The sequence below is a fragment of the Chiloscyllium punctatum genome, chromosome 35 (genome assembly GCF_047496795.1).
Source record: "Chiloscyllium punctatum isolate Juve2018m chromosome 35, sChiPun1.3, whole genome shotgun sequence".
Lineage (NCBI taxonomy): Eukaryota > Metazoa > Chordata > Chondrichthyes > Orectolobiformes > Hemiscylliidae > Chiloscyllium > Chiloscyllium punctatum.
In genome coordinates, this window is record NC_092773.1 from 4,850,721 (window position 1) to 4,874,171 (window position 23,451).

The 23,451-nt window shown below is 44.8% G+C and overlaps 1 pseudogene; it reads right to left on the reverse strand.

Moving 5' to 3' along the window:
* LOC140459583 (neuropeptide Y receptor type 1 pseudogene) overlaps positions 1 to 23,451 on the reverse strand; it is a 57,346-nt pseudogene that overhangs the window by 29,533 nt on the left and 4,362 nt on the right.

The window sequence follows — 23,451 nt, forward strand, 5'->3', positions numbered from 1 at the left end:
TACCACCCCCTCTGCCTCCCAAATGATCCAAAGTTCATACAGCTCCAGCTCCAGTTCCCTAACATGGTTTTCGAGGAGCTGGAGTAAGGTGCACTTTTCCTGCAGATGAAATCAGCAGGGACACTTAGCAGTGACCCTTTACCTCCCACATTCTGCAGGAGGAACATTCAACTGCTCTAACCGCCATTCCCACTATTCTGAATTCCCAAAGAGACTGTAGGAAAATAAAGAATGAAACAAAGAACTATTTATCTTACCAATCAGCTGCACAGAATCTTTGTTTTGGTTAGAGGAGGAAGATGGGTGGGAGACATGATCTAAGTAGTGTTTCAGGTAACGCAACCACCCAAATATATTACTTCACTTACTCAGCGTGCATTCCGAAATGTTTTACTGATGTTTTATTGCAGTTGGACATTTGACTTTGGTGAGATCCCATCGAGAGTACTTTATATAATTTGGATCCCCATTTGAAGCAGTTCAGAGAAACAAACATCAAACCATTGGAAAATTCGGGCAGAGAAAGAGGCCATGCATTTCATCCTACATTCAGCAACAATTTGGTAGCTTGTAGGTAACAGTATTTCAAGGGGCCGATCCAGGTTCTTATCAAACTAATTGAAGGTTTCCACCTGACTTGCCAAACCAGGCAGTGAATTTTAGACACTACCCCTGCTGGGTGAAGAGGTTTCTCCTTTTATCTCCTCGAATCCTTGAGCCAATCAGTTTAGACTTGGTAACTAACATCCATTCCATAGGTAACAGGTCTGCTCTGTCCACTCTAACCTGCTCATTCTCTTGTACATCTTAAATAAGTCACCTCTCATCTTTTCAAAGGAAAGCAACCCAGCCTATCAATTTTCCAACCATGCCAACATTCTCGTGAATGTCCCCTGTAATCTCTCCAGAGCAGTTTTGCCCCTTCCTCAACACGGTGCCAACATGAGTAGGAAAGCATGAATAGCAGACTGTGAGAGAGTGAGGCGGCAGTATGGAGGGGGGGGGGGGGGGGGGGGGGCTGAAGAGTGGTCGAGGTTTCTTTTATGCTTTCTCTGAAAGATTAGTCCTCTTTGACTTTGCTGTATTTTTAATATGATGGCCCCATACTCTGTTCTTCCCACCAGGGAGGTGCCCTCAAAAATATTTAGAAAAATCAATCCTGCCGTAGTTCCTGAATGAGCCAAATCTGTCCCCTCTACTGCCTCTTTTCCCAGAGCCCTGTGATCTTTTCTAGGGGAGTCAGACTCTGTGTCCTTGCTTTTTCTTGTCCCTCAAATAACACCCAAACCAGCTGAGTTCATCATCACAGCACTGTTTGTAGAAAGTTAATGGCTTTCTTCTGACCTCACAACAGTAACTGCAAAAAGTACTTCATTGACTGTGCAACAGTTGAAAATGATCTTGTGGTCAAACCTGTTATCTAAACGCAAACTCTATGCATCCCATTCCCATCCCAAAGTGCCTGCTCAAACTGTTTCCCACAGCTTTCCTGCAGCATATTCCAGCTCTGATCTTGCTGCAAAAGAAACGTTTCAAGCCCCTCAGATTCTGTGGAGGTGTTTTCTCTGTGAACCAGGTCTCAACCATTTTCAGCATCTTAATTAGGTACAATCTTACTGCTGCAAACTGCCCTGCAGGCTACCAGTTAGCAAAACAACATTGGTAAGACTGTTGGAAAAGAGCAGGGGAAATGGATTGGTTGGATTGGATTGTTTCAAAGAGCCGGTGAAGGTACAATGCACTTCCTTCCGACATACAGCATTCCATAATCACTCCAATTACCTGGTCGTCAACACTTCCAAATTCTTAACTGTGTAACTGTGCGCAGAGCGGGGACGTGTTCTCCTTGCACCTGAATTTATTGTTTTCCCTCTCTGTAATTATCTTTTAAACGAAACCTTTTTCATAACCACGAGATGACAGAATAACAGGAATGCTGCTGATGATAAAATCTCCCACAGCCACAACTCTGGGCAAAGCCTGGGCGATTTTTGTCTCTTGGAGATCGCTGCTGCATTTATTCTGCAGTTGGCACACACTCAGACATTTCCTTCCCCCCTCTCCGCAGGACGTGACAAAAAAAAATCAGGAACATGCAGAGAGGTCCACATGCATTAAACAGAGCAGAGGCCACTTAACCAGGAAAAGAATAGGAAGAGAAACATTCGATGACAATGCGTCCTAAGCTGAAGTCTGTCTCTCTCTCACACACACACACACACACACACACAGAACAGGGGCAAGAGCTGCGACTCTCACCTTCTTGCTTCGACAGGTCTACTGCTTTGTGGACCCTGCTGTCTTTCTCTCTCCCGCCGATCCTCAGAGAATGAAGAGCTGCTGGAGCTTTTCTTTTAATGGTTGGAGTGGCAGGGACTGACGTCGGTCCAGATGTAGAGAGTGGTCCGAAAGGCCTCGGGCCACCTTCAGAAAGCAATCGGACTCTTGTGAGAGAAATGTAAATCAGAGCGAGTGTCAGCGAGGGGACGGAGCAGGCTGGCTTGTGGTGGCCGCTCACAGTGGTTTTATCACTCACCTGTCTTCCAGTTGAACGCTGACGGCGGCCAGTTCAAAGTTCCTTCAGCAGCCGAGGGGGATTTCTCAGCAGATACTGCAGTAACCCAGCCTCTGTCTGACAACAGCTCTGCAATGTTCAGTGATAGGTTGGAAAAGAAGGACTCGCCGACAATCCATGTGCAGCAACAAGCTGTAATTTTCAGCTGACGGCTGCGAGGTGTCAATGCACCGGGCCCTGCTTTTAAAAATATGCCGGAAAATAGTCCGGCACACAGCCATCCTTTCCAACCTCCGGCTCCCCTGAACCTGCCACACGCCTTTCAGGACCTAACAACGCCCCAGTACAGCCAAGTGCAATCACTGTTGTCATGTCGGAAACAAGACAGTTCACTTGACACAGGAACATCGCTCAAACAATAATGTGATCATGGATTAATTCCAGTTGAACGACCCCACTTACAACTCCACTGGTCTGCTCGATGATGTTACAGTGCTATCAGGTCTTTCACATATCCCCGAGAGAATAAACCATTGCCCAACACAGGAACGACACGACGCCATTCAGCTCCTCGACCCACTGCCACATTTCACGGGGGGTGGTAGCTGATCTGGGAGCTCGCTCCTTGATCCACTCCACATTCATTCTTTTTATGACTTTGAAGAGAGAAATACCAACTTCAGGTTGACAAATTGACAGTTATAAGACCATAAGACATAGGAGTGGAAGTAAGGCCATTCGGCCCATCGAGTCCACTCCGCCATTCAATCATGGCTGATGCGCATTTCAGCTCCACTTCAGCATCAAGTGCCATTTGCGGGAAGAGTTCTCAAACCGCATCACGCTTTGTTCATTTGCTAATTTCCTTTCTGAAAGGTCTGACTCCAATTCTCAGATTATGTGCCCTCAAATCCTTGCCTCTCCAGGATTTCCAATAATGGCGGCACGGTGGCTCAATGGTTAGCACTGTTGCCTCACCCAGCGCCAGGGACCTGGGTTCAATTCCAGCCTCAGTCTGTGCGGAGTTTGCACATTCTCCCCGTGTCTGCGTGGGTTTCCTCCCAAGCTGTGCAGGTCAGGTGAATTGTCCATAGTGTTAGGAGCATTAGTCAGGGGTAAATGTAGGGAAATGGGTCTGGGTAGGTTGCTCTTTGGAGGGTCGGTGTGCACTTGTTGGGCCGAGGGCCTGTTTCCACACTGTAGGGAATCTAATTTCCACTGGAATAGTTTCACAGTGGACCCAATCTGATCTCCTCAATATCTTGCTTAAGTCCACCAGTTAAATTTATAAATGCAAGGAATCAAAAAACTGGCTTGCAATCCCTTTCTTCCAAGTCAAGCTTTGGGAGTCTTGTTGCCACTCCCTGAATTGTTCACTGCAGTTCCCCCCAGAATCGAAATATCTTCACAAAGGTGTTCACGGTGGTTGAAGTGTGGTTTATCTAGGTTTTATTTCATTAACTTTCCCAGTTCTTTTTAAGACCGGCTCGTGACGTTGCAATGGTACATATACCAAGATGCTGAAAATGTGTTGCTGGAAAAGCGCAGCAGGTCAGGCAGCATCCAAGGAGCAGGAGAATCGACGTTTCGGACATAAGCCCTTCTTCAGGAATGAGGCAAGTGTGTCCATCCTGGTTGGGTCCAAATTTTGTTGGTCGGAACGTAGTCCGGAGTCCGTGCAGGGTCAGTCAGTTCCATAGGCAGGTGCTGAGGAAGGAGATGTGGCTGTGGTAGCGAGTCTGTTTGAGGACGTGGCTGAAGAGCTTCTGTGCAGAGGGGTGTGCAGTGAGAGAGGGACTCACTGAAATCCTTGTAGAGGGAGGAAGAGACACACTTTCCTCATTCCTGAAGAAGGGCTTATGCCCGAAACGTTGATTCTCCTGTTCCTTGGATGCTGCCTGAACTGCTGCGCTTTTCCAGCAACACATTTTTCAGCTCTGATCTCCAGCATCTGCAGTCCTCACTTTCTCCTCGATATATACCAAGATCTCAGGTTTTGTAGTTTTTCACTATTTGTAATGTAATAAATGGGAATGCACTGTGGGTTCCATGCAGCCTGCTCCACCATTCAACATAATTACAGCTTCTGCTCTGCCTGTCCTCATATCCATTTATTCTCAGATGCACTAAAAACATCCTCCCAGCCTTGAATATGGTCAATAGTTGATCACCCCCAATCCTCAAAAAGGGAAAAAAATTCCAAGGATTCATAATCCTTTGAACACAGTAACTTCACTTCATCTTAGCTCTGAATTATCATCCTCTTACTGTGAGGCTGTGTCCTCTTGTTCTTGATTCTCCAGTCAGCTGAAACACCAACTCAGTGGCACTCTTCTCAAGCCCATTCAAAAAACATGCGTGTTTCAGGTAGAATACCTCTCATGTTTCCAATTCTGCAAAGAACATAGATCCATTTCACTCAGCCTATCATCATTCCAGAAGCAAAAGTCATGAATCTTCATGGCACAACATTCAAGGCAAGTAAATCCTTCATGATGGACAAAGACCAAAACCATGCACAGAACCCCACATCTGGTGTCGTCAAATTCGCAGACCGCCTTATTGTTGCAGGGAATACCAATGTGTCATTTCGTCCTCACACAAGTGCATTCAGTGCCTCTTTGCTACTGCACCCTCCAAATCCATAACCTTTACTATCAAAAACAAGAGCTGTACATTCATAGGAACACCTTGGAACCACATCTCCTTTGCTGCCACTGGTCAAAATACTGAATACCCTTACTCAGACTCTAAGTACAACAGCAGTTCGAAAAGGCCATTCACTGCCACCTTTTTGTGCCACAAAATGTCCTGCTGAGAATGTACATTTTCATGTTGCATGCCCTTTAAAGAATATTCCATTCCTCAATTATTGCCAAAAAGAATAGCATCACATTTCTCCACATAATACACCATCTATCACTTAGTTACCCACTCACTAGTTGTCAATATGTCCTCGTGCCCTCTCTGTCTTCCTCTTGTAGCCTTGCATTAAATGCTCTCCGTCTTTTCACCTAAATCATTACCAATGATTGTAAATAGCTCAGGCCCCACAATATTACCCTGTTCTCAACTTGGTCTCCTTCTTAAAGATGGGCCTGCTGACAGCAAGTTTCTCACTCTGCAAGAAACAAGTGTCAGCCTTAAAAATTACTCAAGTGTTTGCAGTCACTTCTCATTTATTCATTACCTGGTTAACAACTTTGAAATGCAGATTTTTGGCCAGATGTACTGCAAGCGATTAAGGATAGTATGTACACTCGCTACAAAAATGCTGACATATCTCCTTCCTGCAGTGTACCAACTAATTAGAGCATAAACTCACCAGTTACCAGCTATTAGGACTGAAGCTGTTGCATAGATTCAGGTGATGAGCTGGGAGAGTTCTATCTCTGTTCAAAGCTTCATCAAATTAACATCATATTATCTTAAGATTATTGTAATGATTTGATAGCAGCTGTCAAAATCTTGACATTAAGTACTGATCCTTTCCTGCAGTTCCGTCCTCTTATTTCCCAGAGCTGTTCACACAGATGCATTTATTTCCATTCCTTACAGTTATCTCCGCTCATAATTTTATTTACAAAGGCCAATTGGAGACTGTGTGGGCTGTTCTAATTTGTCTACACCCAGCATCTTACAGTTGACAGTTTCTAGCTTCACTTCCATTCCCTAGAGAAACAACTTGATAAACATTCTCTTCATCTACAATGAACAGCATTTGAAAGCCAAGTAAAATATGACAAGACAAACACTGATGAGGTAGATTAAAGCCTCCTTTATCTTGCCCCACATCAAACACTCCCAACACAGGTATACCACAGAGTTTGATAGAGTAACGCTCCCTCTACCCTTGTAAACTGAAAGTAAAGCTCCCTTGACTGTCCCCAAACATTTCAGAGGTTAAGGGGAAATCTTATAGAGGTTTATAAAATCATGAGGGGCATAGATAAGGTGAATTGCAAAGATCACTTTCCCAAAATTAGAGGGCACAGGTTTAAGCTAAGAAGGGAAAGATTTAAAAGAAACCTGAAGTGCAACTTTTTCACACAGAGGGTGATGCACATATGGAACAAGCTGTGAGAAGAACTGGCAGAGGCAAGTACAATTACAACATTTAGAAGACATTTGGACAGGTACATGGTTCAGAAATGATTTGGAGGTTCCTGTGACAGCTATCTGACGATGGTATCATTGCCTAAGATAGTCAGGCCACATACAAGGTAATTCCGGAAAGCTAGTGCTCCCAAATAAACCTGTTGGACTATAACCTGGTGTTGTGTGATTTTTAATGTGGTTCAGAAAGGTTTAGAGGGATATGAATGGAATGCAGGCAAATGGGACCAGTTCAGTTGAGGAAACCTGGTCAGCATGGATGAGTTGGGCCAAAGAGCTTGTTTCTGTGACGTTTGACACGATGATTTTGTTGTGGGGAAAATCACCAGTCTCGGAGTCAGAGTTGGGTTTCAATGACAGAGTTTATTGTACAAGGAAATACCGGAACTCTGGGGAGAGAGAGAGAGAGAGATAGAGAGAGAGAGAGAGAGAGAGAGAGAGAGACACCATAAGCACAGTGGCCAGCCGCGAGTCCTCTCTCCACCTGGAGCACATGTCAAGATACATTTATACATTTTGTAATATAATAGGTCAGTGATAAGGTTATTGTCTTTGTAACATAGTTTGTTTATTGTAAACATTGCAGAATCGTTGATAGTTTCGGTGCAGTCATTGTCAGTTCCAGCGCAGACATTGTAGTAATGGGCGCTAATCGCTCTTCCTGAAATAGACGATTACTGCAGCCCGAGGTATTAGCACTTTGTATTGAGTCCATATCAAACAGTTAGCATTTCTTTAAGAGGTGTTGGCTGGACCCAGACACTTTGGCGGGCAGCATATGCTACTCATGTGTATTTGCTCCCCCACCCGCCTTAAACTAATCAACTGGGTTGTGAGTGAATTGTGCTGGCATCCTGGTGGCCCCAGGCAGTGTCTGTGTTTGCTCTGCTGTCTCTCTCCAAATTGTGGTCCGGCGGCCATCTTGTGTGGCAAGTGGCCAACTTATGGCTCAACAGCCATCATGTGTGTCTGTGTGCCTAGTGTCACCCTGCCCCATGCCATCTCCCACTTCACTCCCTCCTTTGTGGTCAAGGAGGCGACTTCAGAGATCTCCCACAGACCACCCAATTTACATGTGGAGATAGGTCATCTCTAGGAGCTTCTCCTCCCGTGGGGTATCATGGACTGCCAATTTTGTTGGGGGCTTTTCCTGGTGACACTCGCTGCAAGCACAGTTCTCGTCAGTAGCGCCTTACAGCAGAGTTTTAAACACTCGAGACCCACACAGAATACCACCATGAGTGCAATGAGGAGAACTATCCTGTGTGCCAAATAGGATCCCCAAGATTTACCTATCAACCAATTTAGCCAGCTGTCTGTAATTGGGGCTCCCTGTCAAAAGAAATCCAGCTGGTCTTGAAGGCTTCTGTGATGTTAGAAGAATCATCAAAAACATGGGTGATACAATTGTCATCAATAATTGTCCAAACTCCCCCTTGCTGTGCTCATTGATAATCCACAGCATAACGTGTCTGCTGTGTGCAGAATCTGAGTTCAGCCAATTCTGTATTAATTGCTTCCAGAGCGTTTGAAGTATTATTGCCTAAGATAGTCAGGCCACATACAAGGTTTTCAGCACTGCTGCACCGCCCCCCCCACCAAAGACAGAGATCCCGAGGATCCGTATTCTAATGATGACCTCAAAGTGGTGGGGATCTGCCAGTCAGCACAGAACTCCTGGCTGATGGAGCAGTTCACTATCCTTCTCTGAACATGGCCCCCACTGGGGCACGGTACATTAAGGTGTGCAATTGTCCCTACTGCTAACAGGTTTGAGAGGTCTGGGGTGTCTGTCGCATAAATCCCCTTAAAAAGAAAAACAAATACCTTCGCCGCTCGATAGCATACGTTGTCCTGTCCTTCTGACTACCCATGTTGCCTCTGATCCTCTAGGTGGCCACCCCCAACCACCCCCCACACCCCCAAGCTGGTAAGTATCAAACGGGTATGTCCATGTGGCAGAGTTGATGTGAGTGCCATTGCACTGACCACATACGAATCGTCTGCCTACGGTCACATTCAAGCTTGCCTGCTCACTGCAGGTGCAGGTCAACTGTCCACTGGTGCCTGTACAGTGCTGATAAATGCACTGTGTCTGGACGCATGAGTCATTTTTGGGAACCAAGGCATAAGCATATCCCCATCCCTGCCCTGTGAAACAGACTGGGTAATTACCGGCTTTTAAATGGGTCTTCCTTCCCTGGGCAGGTGGTCCTGCCCAGCTGCACACATCTACCCTGGATTCCCCATTTGTATTTTCCTATCTGCCCCTTACACAGTGCGCCCGAGGTGTCTACGTACACAGCTCGCGAGGGGTCATAGAATCATAGTCATAGAGATGTACAGCATGAAACAGACCCTTCGGTCTAACCCGTCCATGCCGACCATATATCCCACCCCAATCTAGTTCCACCTGCCAGCACCCAGCCCATATCCCTCCAAACATTTCCTATTCATACACCCTTTCAGATACCTTTTAAATGTTGCAATTCTACCAGCTTCCACCACTTCCTCTGGCAGCTCATTCCACACACGTACCACTCTCTGAATGAAAAAGTTGCCGTTTTGGTCTCTTTTAAATCTTCCCCCTCTCACCCTAAACCTATGCCCTCTAGTTCTGGACTCCCTCACCCCAGGGAAAGACCTTGTCTATTTACCCTACCCATGTCACTCATGATTTTATAAACCCACTGAGGTGGCCACAAATAGGGACTCTACTGATCGCGCCAATGGGTAGCAGACAGTTCGGTTCCCACGCAAACTTAGGTGGGTTTTACATAAGACGTTATCTTCAATCCTGATATGCTCCCAACAGTCGCAACACTTAAACACAGTAAAATACATACAGGTGGACACACTTTTGCAGTTAAATAAAGTTATCACTCAAAGTCTTTGTTTTCGTCAGGAGGTGCAGTCGTGTTCCTGTGTGGGTTGTTCTGTTGTGTTTTTGCTTACCCCCTGCCCCTGGATGACCATCTTGTCCGCCGTTCCTGTCTGCACCTGGGGAATAGTCAATGACATTCATTTGGTCACAGGAGTCTTCAAACGGTTTTAGATGGGTGCAGTGTTTCCATGTGCCTTTTCCTTTAATATCTATACAGGCACAGGGGTCCCCACTTATTACCATGTCATATGGCCCATTCCATTTTGGGGCAAAGCCTGGTTTGTCAGGCAGTGCTTGCACCAGGACACGGCTTCCTGCTGCTGGGACCTCAGGGAAGATTTCGAGTTCCCCTGCCTTGTCCTTTTTGTCCTGTTTATCAATTATAGATTTCCACATCCTTTTCAATTGGGAGCTTAATTCTACCACATATCGCTGAATTTTGTCTTTGAATGGACCCACATCAGTGCCATCTGTGATATTTGTCTCTAGAAATTGCATTGCTCGCCCGGTCATTAATTCATCTGATGTTAGCCCAGTTGCCTGATTCGTGGTGGCTCTTAGTCTCATTAGTATGGCTGGCAGCACTTCAGCCCATGTTCTGAGGTTTGCATAGCCTTCACTAAGTATTTTTAAGCATTCGACTCATTCTTTCTACCATCCCTGAGCTCTTGGGGTGATAGGGAATGTGAAATTTTTGTCTGATGCCAAGTAATTGGCAGACAGTCTTCATGACCTTACCTGTAAAATGCGTCCCTTGGTCAGAGTCAATCAGGAGAGATACTCCTGCCCAGGGATACCACCTCCGCTAATATTCTGGCTACAGTGATCGCAATGCTACATTTAGTTGGGAATGTCTCTACCCACCAAGTGAATTGGTCTATGATGACCAGGCAGTACATCTTCCCATGGGAAGGGAGTCGCGGCCGTGTAAAATCTATCTGAAGGTGTTCCGAGGGTCCTCTTGGTCTGGGATGGTGTCCCATCCGAACTTTTAAGGGTCTCCCTGGGTTGTGTTGTGCACAAACCATGCATCTGCGGCAGTACTTGGTCACATCTCTTCCCACTCCCTTCCACCACCACTCTCTCCTGGTGACTACTGGCCCTTCTGTAGTTGAGTAGTAACCTGCGAGCCTTCTCCTGTTACCACCCAAGTGGTCTTAGGTGACCACTGCAAAGTAAAATCCTCCCTCATTATTACAGTGGATGGGAAAATCCTTTCTGGGATCTGGAAGCCCTAGCCCGGGAGTGAAGTTTTAAGCTGACTGTATACCTCCTTCTGTTCTGGCCCCCAGGTTACAGTTCCAAGGTGGGTTTGCCTTGGATCGGTTCAGCCAATTTTGCGAACTTGGGTATAAAGCTCCGACTGTAGTCGAATAGTCCGAAGACCTTCCTGACTCCCCTGACAGTGGCAGGCCCATAAGACCATAAGACATAGGAGTGGAAGTAAGGCCATTCGGCCCATTCAATTATGGCTGATGGGCAATTCAACTTTACTTACCCGCACACTCCCCGTAGCCCCTAATTCCTTGCGAGATCAAGGTAATGCTACATGGTCCACTACTCACTGGCTGAAAAAATGTCTCCTCAATTCTATTCTAAATTGACCTCCTTTAATTCTAAGGCAGTGCCCACGGGTCCTAATCTCCCCGTCTAACAGAAACAAATTCCCAGCATCCACCCTTTCTAAGCCATGCATTACAGAGTCACAGAGTCATAGAGATGTACAGCATGGAAACAGACCCTTCGGTCCAACCCATCCATGCCGACCAGATATCCCAACCCAACCTAGTCCCACCTGCTAGCACCCACCCGTATCCCTCCAAACCCTCCTTATTCATATACCCATCCAAATGCCTTTTAAATGTGGCAATTGTACCAGCCTCCACCACTTCCTCTGGCAGCTCATTCAATACACGTACCACCCTCTGTGTGAAAGAATTGTCCCTTAGATCCCTTTTATATCTTTCCCCTCTCACCATAAACCTATGCCCTCTAGTTCTGGACTCCCCCACCACAGGGAAAAGACTTTGTCTATTTATCCTATCCATGCCCTTCATGATTTTATAAACCTCTTTAAGGTCACCCCTCAGCCTCAGATGCTCCAGGGAGAACAACACAGCCTGTTCAGCCTCTCCCCATAGCTTAAATCCTCCAGCCCTGGCAACATCCTTGTAAATCTTTTCTGAACCTTTTCAAGTTTCACAACATCTTTCCGATAGGAAGGAGACCAGAATTGCACACTGAACCAATGTCCTGTCCAGCCGCAATATGACCTCCCAATTCCTGTACTCAATACTCTGACCAATAAAGGAAAGCATACCAAACGCCTTCTTCGCTATCCTACCTACCTGCGACTCCACTTTCAAGGAGCTATGAACCTGCACTCCAAGGTCTCTTTGTTCAGCAACACTCTCTAGGACCTTACCATGAAGTGTATAAGTCCTGCTCAGATTTGCTTTCCCAAAATGCAGCACCTTGCATTTATCTGAATTAAACTCCATCTGCCACTTCTCAGCCCATTGGCCCATCTGGACCAGATCCTGTTGTAATGTAAGGTAACCTTCTTTGCTCTCCACTACACCTCCAATTTTGGTGTCATCTGCAAACTTACTAACTGTACCTCTTATGCTCGCATCCAAATCATTTATATACATGGCAAAAAGTAGTGGACCCAGCACCGAGCCTTGTGGCACTCCACTGGTCACAGGCCTCCAGTCTGAAAAACAACCTTCCACCACCACCCTCTGTCTTCTACCTTTGAGCCAGTTCTGTATCCAAATGGCTAGTTCACCCTGTATTCCGTGAGATCTAACCTTGCTAACGAGTGTCCCATGGGGAACCTTGTCGAACGCCTTAGTGAAGTCCATATAGATCACATCTACCCCTCTGTCCTCATCAATCCTCTTTGTTACTTCTTCAAAAAACTCAATCAAGTTTGTGAGACATGACTTCCCACGCACAAAGCCATGTTGACTATCCCTAATCAGTCCTTGCCTTTCCAAAGACATATACATCCTGTCCCTCAGGATTCCCTCCAACAACTTGCCCACCACCGAGGTCAGGCTCACTGGTCTATAGTTCCCTGGCTTGTCCTTACCACCCTTCTTAAACAGTGGCACAACGTTAGCCAACCTCCAGTCTTCCGGCACCTCACCTGTGACTATCGATGATACAAATATCTCAGCGAGGGGCCCAGCAATCACTTCTCTGGCTTCCCAGAGTTCTAGGGTACACCTGATCAGGTCCTGGGGATTTATCCGCCTTTATGCATTTCAAGACACCCAGCACTTCCTTCTCTGTAATATGGACATTTTGCAAGGTTACACCATCTATTTCGCTACTTTCTATATCTTCCATGTCCTTTTCCACGGTAAATACTGATGCAAAATACTCATTTAGTATCTCCCCCATTTTCTGTGGCTCCAGACAAAGACCGTCTTGCTGATCTTTGAGGGGCCCTATTCTCTCCCCTTAACTCTATTTGCCAAAGCAATCTCATATCCTCGTTTTGTCCTCCTGATTTCCCTCTTAAGTATACTCCTCTTCCTTTATACTCTAAGGATTCACTCGATCTATCCTGTCCATACCTAACATATGCTTCTTTCTTTTTCTTAACCAAACCCTCAATTTCTTTAGTCATCCAGCAATCCTTATACCTACCAGCCTTCCCTTTCACCCTAACTGGCTCTTTGTGTGGAGCCACAGAAAATGGGGGAGATACTAAATGAGTATTTTGCATCAGTATTTACCATGGAAAAGGACATGAAAGATATAGAAAGTAGCGAAATAGATGGAATATACCTAACTGGAATATACTTTCTCTGGATTCTCGTTATCTCATTGCTGAAGGCTTCCCATTTTCCAGCCGTCCCTTTACCCGTGAACATCTGCCCCCAATCAGCTTTCAAAAGTTCTTGCCTAATACCGTCAAAATTGGCCTTTCTCCAATTTAGAACTTCAACTCTTGCATCTGGTCTATCCTTTTGCAGCACTATTTTAAATCTAATAAAATTATGGTCGCTGTCCCCAAAGTGCTCCCCCACTGACACCCCAATCACCTGCCCAGCCTTATTTCCCAAGAGTAGGTCAAGCTTTGCACCTTCTCTCGTATCCACATACTAAATCAGAAAATTGTCTTGGACGCACTTAACAAATTCCTCTCCATCTAAACCTTTAACACTATGGCAGTCTATGTTTGGAAAGTTACAGATAGCTGAGATCTCCTTACAAGTCTGTTTCTCAATTTCCCTCTGACTATTAGGGGGTCTACAATACAATCACAATAATGTGATCATCCCTTTCTTATTTCTCAGTTCCACCCAAATAACTTCCCTGGATGTATTTCTGGGAATATCCTCCCTCAGCACAGCTGTAATGCTATCCCTTATCAAAAATACCACTCCCCCTCCTCTCTTGCCTCCCTTTCTATCCTTTTCCTGTAGCATTTGTATCCTGGAACATTAAGCTGCCAGTCCTGCCCATCCCTGAGCCATGTTTCTGTAATTGCTCTGATATCCCAGTCCCATGTTCCTAACCATGCCCTGAGTTCTACTTAAAGACTAGGAATTTTTACTGTCTCTTCACCTCCCACCCTCACATTTATTCCCCCTCATTTTATTTCAATTTGTCTTTGTTCTTCTTCATTGCTTCATTTCCTTCACAATTCATAATTTTCATGGTTTATGATAAGACTATTAATCCTGATGTTGAGCAGTTCCCAATTGTCTTTTGGCTCTCACTTGAGTGCTTATCAAAAGAACATAAAGATCAAAGAAAATTACAGCACAGGAACAGGCCCTTTGGCCCTCCAAGCCTGTGCAATCCAGATCCTCTATCTAAATCTGCTGTCTATTTCCTAAGGATCTGTATCCCTCTGCTCCCTGCCCATTCATGTATCTGTCCAGATACATCATAAATGATACAGTTGTGGTCACCTCTACCACCTAGCATGTTCCAGGCGCCCACCACCCTCTGCATAAAGAACTTTCCAAGCATACCTCCCTTAAACGTTTCCCCTCTCACCTTGAACTCATGACAGCTCATAACGGAGGCCCCCACTCTGGGAAAAAGCTTCTTGCTCTCCACCCTGTCTATACCTCTCATGATTTTGTAGACCTCAATCAGGTCCCCCTTCCATCTCAGTCTCATCAAAATAATCCTACTCTACTCAACCTCTCTTCTTGACTAGCGTCCTCCATACCAGGAAACACCTTGGTGAACCTCCTTTGCACCCTCTCCAAAGCATCCACATCCTTTTGGTAATGTGGCGACCAGAACTGTATGAAATATTCCAAATGTGGCTGAACCAAAGTTCTATACAACTGTAATATGACCTGTCATTCCTGATGAAGAGCTTATGCCTCAAATGTTGATTCTCCTGCTCCTCGGATGTTGCCTAATCTGCTGTGCTTTTCCAGGACCCCACTGTCAACTTTGATCTCCAGCATCTATAGTCCTCACTTTCTCCTGAAACATGACCTGCCAACTCTTGTACTCAATACCCTGACCACTCTATTAATCTGCGTTGCTACCTTCAGGGAACAATGGACCTGACCACCTGTCTGTACATCAAACTTCCCTAGGGCTTTTCCATTTACCACATAGTTTGCTCTTGAATTGGCTCTTCTAAAACTTATCACCTTGCGTTTGCCCAGATTGAACTCCATTTGCTATTTTTCTGACAAACTCTTCAATTTATCTACATTCTGCTGTATTCTCTGACAATCCCCTTCACTATCTGCTACTCCACCAATCTTAGCATCAACTGCAAATTGACTAATCAGGCCATCTTTACCTTCCTCCAGATCATTTGTGTATACAACAGTGGTCCCAGCATGGATCCCTGTGGAACACCACTGGTCACAGTTCTCCATTTTGAGAAACTCCCTTCCACTACTAGTCTGCCTCTTGTTGCCCAGCTTTATCCATCTCGCCAGTACACCCTGGACCCCATGTAACTTTACTTTCTCCATCAGCCGACCATGGGGATCCTTATCAAATGCCTTACTGAATTACGAACCTTATCCTAGCAACTTCTCGGCTAAAAGAACTAAGTAAAGAGCACACCATTCAATGTACTGCTCCTCCAAAATCTAGCCCACTTTGACTTTAATCAAAAGAACCAAAGCTGAAGAAAAACAGATGTAATCAGTTTGTCAGTGATTAATTAATGGAAACAATACTTTGTGTGTCAACTTTAATGGGGACATAAGGACACTGCAAAATAACTGATGTCCACACTGGATCATAACCAACAGAAAAGGGCTTTCTTTCCAGACAATTTACAATATCAAGTGGCTTCAGAGTATAGTGATTACTTCAATATCAACTTAACAAGCGCTAACTACTTCTTTCAGAAGACATCAGATTTCTTATGGACTTGAGCCAGTTCCATGTTTAAACAAGCAAAGAAGGGACATGAAAAATGGTAAAGCGATTCTCAATAGAACTTAATATTCCAGCTGCCGTAGAATATAGACAATGACAGAAGGGGAAGAGACATAACAAAACTACGTGGTTAAAGTATTACTCAACTCTCAAGTTAATAAGACATGCTCATTATTACATTCAATACTTTTGTACAATTTTTCTAGCACATTGATATAAAGGTCCCCTTATAAACAACTTTTTTTTTGCTTAATTTGACCTGAGGAATGAGAGAACTCCAGAGACATTTTTGAAAAGTCTTTTCGGTTTTTCAAAAAAGCTTTAGGGGGTTTCAATAGCCTCTTGAGAAGGCTAATAGAGCTGTTGTTCAACATTCTCAGTGATACTATGTATCAGACATTGTTTCATGACTGGATGATTGCTGCAAACAGCTGACCTGATTTCATATGGTCAAGTCTAAAGTGAATACGAAAGATCACTGATCTGAAACCCGCAACTATTCATAAATATCAGACCTGAGAACGTGTAGCTTTATCAATTTTTACAGTCCCCACACCACCTTGTAATATAGTATACAGTAGGTAAGTGCCCAGGAAGTGACAGCATCACAAGTCCAAACTTGAAACAAAAGGGTTGATTGTGGTCAAATAGCCTGTAATGTGTTCAAGACTGCTTTTTCTCATTTTCACAGCACAATGCAAATGTAGTTTTGCATGATCTATTGCTGTTTACTTTGTTAACTACGGAGTACAAATTATGGGTGTACTGGAATATTATCCACTTGAGTCTGTGCAAACCCTCTGCTGCCCTTCACTAACACTTACCAAAATCATTCAGTCAACCCCTTGCTGGCTGGTCAAGCAATGCCATGATGATAACATTCTCATTTCATTTTATTTATTATTTTGTAAGTTTCTATAGATCTCCCCATAACCTTCTAAACTCTAATGAATACAATCCCAGGATCCTCAGCCGTTCATCGTATGTTAGGCCTGCCATTCCAGGGATCATCAGTGTGACTCTCCACTGGACACGCTCCAATGCCAGATGTCCTTCCTGCGGTGTGGGGCCCAAAATTGGACACAGTATTCTAAACGGAGCCTAACTAGAGCTTTATAAAGTCTCAATAGCACACACTGCTTTTATATTTTAACCCTCTTGAGATAAATGACAACATTACATTTGCTTTTTAAACCACAGACTTAACTTGCAAGTCAACCTTTAGAGAATCCTGGACTAGCACTCCCAGATCCCTTTGTACTTTGGCTTTATGAATTTTCTCACCGTTTAGAAAATAGTTCATGCCTATATTCTTTTCTCCAAAGTGCAAGACCTCGCATTTGCGTGGCAGGTCATGGCATCTGCTGGATTGCCTTCTTTCAGTCGTTGGGCATTTCTTTGAGCCTCTGAGATATAAAGTGTCCCTGGTATAAGACTTGTGTTTTGCCAATTTGTGCCTTTGCAGGGCTAACTTTTAAACCTTCGGTTGCTAATTCCATAATACTAGACATAAAGCTTCCTGGTGTCCTGACTCGGACTTTGAGGCAATTAGGATATCATCGACATGTTGGAGGGCAGTGCTACCCTCTGCTAAATCTATTCTCTTCAGAATGTCGCTCATCACCCCGTGAAAAATAGTGGGCCTGTTGGGGAACCCTTGTGGTCGGCAAGTCTAGGTGTACTGCCTGTCCCTTACTGTAAAAGCAAATTTATTCTGGGACTCAGAGTGTAACAGGAGAGACCAGAACCCATTGGCTATGTGTAAAAGAGCAAATATCTTGTGTTCGGGGGAGAAGCCGCTTAAAATGGTGGAGGGGTCTGCTACAATGGGATGCAATTTGGGGTGTGACTTTATGTGGTCCTGTCCAAGTTGGGGAATTAGTTGTACTTGTGGTTTCTTTCAGGATTCCCTGTTTCACTAGTCCTTGCACTATCTCCACAACTGCTTTTTTTGCTTCGGGTTTTATTGGGTATTGCCGGTGGGGCTTATGCTCCGGTCTGGGAACCCTTATAGGGTCTATGTTAACTAGATCTGTATCTTATTTTGTTTCTGCCATGCTCCAGGGACGGAGGTGCAGATGACTCTGAATCCCCCCTTTTCGAGGTGACTGTAGCCACGTTAATAGTTTCAAGGTGACTTGTAAGTATCCCAATCTTGGTCTTTTGACCGTCCTGTCTGGGCCAAATCAATTTCCCTTTCGCACAGTTGATTAGAGCATTATAGTGCCCATTATGGTGCCCTCATTATTTTGGCAGACATAGAATTTCATGGGGAAATATGTATTGCTTATTTCTACGAGGGTAGTTTGACTTAGATAAGCTGGTGTGTTATCCCCTCCTACCCCGGTTAAGAGAATCATTTTACTTGTGTGGGGTAAGGATAAGTTTGTGATGGATACAGCTGCTCCTGTGTCTACTAGCATTTCACATTTCCTCCTTCCTACTACTGCGGGCATGTAAATTCTCCCCTCTCTCTTATCCTCATGAAAGGGGACAGCTGGTTGTCAGCTCTGCTGACTTCAGGACTCCAGCGGTTCTGCAATGCTCCGAGTGGTGTTTGGGGGTGCCCCATGCTTTTCCCAGCACACTACTTCTACGTGTCCTATTCTGTTGCAGTGGCTGCAGTATTTTACATTGTTCCCTCCTCTATCCCTGGCTCATGGGGCCTTACATTCTTGAGCCTAGTGTCCCTGTCGGCCACAGTTGTGGCAGGATAGTTTTATTCTACTCTTGCCTCCATTCCGGTAGACTGCTTAGTCAGCTCTTGCCTTTATTGCAGGAGTTTCTGCCTCCTGCACCCCACTAGCCTGCTCAACTAGATCATCAGAATCCTGGGACATTATTACTCCCATTTTCAGGATGGCTTGGTGGGCACTGGAGAGTCCATCTCTAAAAGCTTGGATGAATGTCCAGTCCCCCGATCTGGGTTCACTTGCCCTGAGCATTCCTGACAGCACCTCAATAATCGTTCCCCATACTCAGAGGCTCCTTCCTCTTTAAGTTGCTTCGTGGTTGGGATCTTGCTCCAGTTCGTGGGAGCATTTCTCGGCGCCCTCTGGATTTCCTCTTTAAAGTCGGTGAAGGGGGCCTGCTGGGCATCTATCTCAGCTGTAAGCGCGATGGCATGTGTCCACCGTCCTCCCCTAAAGTTTCGGGCTGCTGTGGCATCAGGTCTGCCAGCTACCTGCCTCCACTTGTCTGCTGGCCCATCTGCCCGGATCAGCTGGTGTACATCCCTCAGGTGTAGTTGGTGCCCTACCCATACACTTTCCAGCTCTTCCCAGAATCTGATGTTTGTGCTCTGGAGCTGTAACTTGCCCAAAGAGGCCATAATTTGCTGTCTCTCCCCAGGGGTGAAGGGTTTATAATTTGCTTTGGGCTGTAAGTCCATTCCTCCTCTATAACTCTTGCATAGTTCGCCCAACAGAGGATGCAGTTGGTCCCTGCTGGACGGTCTCGTAAGGAGGAAGCGAATCCACGTCTGAATTTTTGTGTACCCTTCTGAATTCCTACTCCTACTTTTGTATTCTATCCTCCAGCTCTTTGACTTGTTGCTGGTCCTTTCTCCACCTACTCATGGAGACACTCACTTGTTCAATTACGCCTGCTGATTGGAACACTAACAGTACCCCTACCTTTTTAGTTTTATTCCGTTTCTGTTTATCTATCATCTCGCTCTCTTGTGCTAATGTCTGGGATGGATCCCCAACTACTTTTCTTCACTTGCTGTCAACTATTGTCTGTCTGCCTGCCTTGTATTTCTCAATAAGGGAATCTGCAGAAAAACTTTGATCTGCCATTTAGCAGATTGTGTACCCCCAGATACCACCAACAGTAAAGTGTTCCAATAATACTGTCCCAGCACCATCCGTACGGCCGTAGCAGCCTCCTAGTGAGGTGTGCACTCTACTGGTGGGACTTCTCTACCCTCCCGGTCACCACTACTAGTTGGTACCTACCGGTCGGCTAGGAATGCTGGCTCAATAGGGTGTGCTCTCTACCAGGACTCCTCTACCCTCCTGGCCTCATCTACCAACCCAACACATCCAGATAGGCCCAGAAACCTACCTCTTGTCCACGTGCTCTCTACTAGTGGGACTCTTTCCTCTCCCAGCCACCCATCACTATTCAAGCTCTGTCATTCTACTACAGACTGACAGGCTACTCACAGACCAGAGCTGCACACAATATTCCAAAAGTGGTCTAACCAATGTCCTATACAGATGCAACATGACCTCCCAACTCCTGTAATCAATGCTCTTACCAATAAAGATAAGCATACAAAACACCTTCTTCACTCTCTTATCTACCTGCAACTCTACTTGCAAGGAACTATGAACCTGCACTCAAAGTTCTCTTTGTTCAGCAACACTCCCTAGGATGTTACCATTAAGTCTTGTTCTGATTTGCTTTTCCAATGCAGCACCTCACATTGATCTGAATTAAACTCCATCTGCCACTCCTCAGCCCATTGGTCCATCTAATCAAGATCCCGTTCTTCTTTAAGATAACCACATATACCTCCAATTTTGGGGTCATCTGCAAACTGACTAAATTTAATTCCTATGTTCATATCCAAAGATGATAAAAGGTATGGATAAAAAAGACATACAGTGAATGTTTCCTCTTGGGGGGGGGGGGGGGGGGGGGGGTATTCTAGGACAAGATGTCATAATCTTAGGATGAGGGGGAGCAAATTTGAAATGGAGTTGAGGAGAAACTGCTGCTCCGAAACAGTTGTGAATCTGTGAAATTTGCGATGCCGGGACAGAGAGTAAATTTAAGGAGGAGTTGGAGAGATTTTTAATTGGGAATGGGTTGTCCGGATATGGGGAGAAGGCAGGAAAATAGGGGTGAGGAGTACGTCAGCCATGATCAAATGGTGGAGCAGACTCAAAGAGCCGAACAGCCTAATTCTCCTCTATATCTTGTGGCTGGTCAGGCCGGTTAAAATGATGGAATTTGAAAATGGACAATACATGAGGCATGCTGGGAGATTGAGACAAGCCTCGGCCAAAAGTGCTCAAAGACCCTAGAATAAACATGATGCAGAATCCTGACAGGTTGCAGCTACAGATAGACAGTATACAACTGACCCAGCAACTGCAGACCATACAATATAGATTTGAACTTGAAAGGAACAGAATCGACCTGAATGCCATCCCCAGGACAATCACTAACATGAAGTTGTTTACCAGACATGGAGTGCCTCACACCCTTATTTGGAAAGGACCACCTGACCTACATGCACCTGACACCTCCAGAAATGAATGCCCAAAGACCACCCTGCCATCGACTTGTCAACACCCAGTTGGGTCCAATTGATCAGGGTGATCGAGCTCTGGTCGATCTATACGTGGATCTCAAAGACTCTCCCAACTATAAAGCTCAAAGTTCCCAGGCTAGATGCAGTACAACCTTAAAATGCAGATTAAGGTTCACTCAACACAGTTCACATAAAAAAACTCTCATGGTCGGTACAACACAGGGTTGGGACACAATGTAAAGCTCAGTTTAAACTGACCATATCAAACAGTTCCTCGGCAGGTACAGCACATGGTTAGATACAGTACAGCTTCCTCGACACTACCTTGTCAACACCTCCAAGGCTAGCACAGTACAGTATTAGACACAGAGTAAAGCTCATCCTGCACATGTTCCCATCTGAAATAACTCCAAAGAGGCAGGTATCCCATCACCGAGCCAGGGATTCTTGATTGGCCCAAGTTAACAACTCCAATCAAGGATTTCATTGTGTTCCAAGTAACACTCCATAGTAAACCGTCCTGCTTAATTTAAATCAGAAACACAGAAAAGATTTATCCCGTGCAGTAATCCGTGCAGAAAATTCGAGGGGCCAAGACCTATTTAAAGTAAAAATTAACAACGTTATTTCTTAAAGTATAACAGAGAATAACTAACTCACAACTATTTAGAACTACTTTTTCTAACCTATCTTTACCTTCCCTTCTATAATACTAGTCCAATAAAAACTCCCAATTAAGACTTACAGGAAAATTCAAATTTTAAAACCAGCCAACAGCCGAATCTTCTCTTTACTTCTGTTGGTAGATTGGCTCTCCAGGTTAGTCTTGAGGTTTTGCTCTATGTAAACTCCTTCTCTATATAGGTATCTCTCAAAGAATTCTGACTAGCAATCTACAGCTGTTGGTCTGATGGCAGTTCTCTTCCCAACTGTTCAATTTTCCCTGGTCTTATACCCCAAAGCATCAGATTGTGTCATTGGCTTTTAAGACTATCAATATACAAATTCAAACTTGATTAGAATTTGGTATTTTTTCAGGGTCTAATTCAAACTGATTGGCCAAATTCAAATCATTTTTGTCATAGCTGGAGCACACGTTACATTGTGTCTTTTTGAGAACACTTGGTGTTTACTCTCTTAAAGGCATAGCACGCCCACATCTTCATAACAATGGTCAATGAGATCCACCTGGCCCTGGTTCCAATCACTACACTATAAAATAGTGCAGACCAGGCCGAGCACAAGTTAGGGAAACTAAAGGAGCCTCTTCCTTTTATTTGTTCTTCAGTTACGAGCCTGCTTTTGTTGTGCATCTTATTGTACACCAGCTTCTTGAAACCACTGCAGTCCACATGGCCTAAGTACACCAACAGCACTTTAACAAATTTCCAATAATTTGATGGAACAACAGCAATGTAGTTTCAAATCAGAATGGTGCACAACTTGCAGTGGTACTGGTTGTGTTCTCACTCCTCATTTGCACTTAACATTCGAGCTTTAGGGGGTCACAGCTACTACATGAAATGCCAGGGGTTGACATTCAAGTGGACCATCTCGTCCTGCCTGCTGTCAAGTTTCCAGTGTTGTCAGAAGTAGACTCACTCACATCAACCCAAAGTGTTCTGTCAAATTCTTTTCATTCCCTACACTCCTCCATACTTATCAGAGAGTTCACCACTGTAACACTGGAACTCTGTAACCATCATTACTGGTCAGAAAATGTCACCATTAAACCTCCCCCAACAACTTGGAGGAAGAGAGTGTACGCACTGGAGCCAAATGTGCAGATGACACAAAAATAGGTGGAAAGGCAGGTTGTGAGACGGATACAAGCAGTTTACCAAGAAATCTTGATCGATTAAGTAAGTGGCAAAAAAGTTGGCAAATGGAGTACCAGGTGAGAAAATGCAAAATGGCTCATTTTGGAAAGGAGAACAAAAGAACAGAATATTATTTAAATAGAGAGAAACTGCTAAAAGCTCCAATACAAAGGCACTTGGCGAGATTTTGTGCATGAAACATATAAAGCTAGCACAAAAGAGCAGCAGATAATTAGCAAGGACAATGGAATGTTGGCCCTTATTTCAAGAAGGTTGGCGTATTAGAGTAGGGAAGTCTTATTGTCATTGTACAAGGTGCTAGGGAGACCACATCTGTAATAAACAGTTTTGGTCCCCTTCATCATTGGAGGTGGTTCAGAGGATCCACTAAGATGATCCTGGTATCATGGGATTGTAAGTTAAGCAGGTTGGGAGTCTACTCACTGAAGTTTAGAAGAATGAG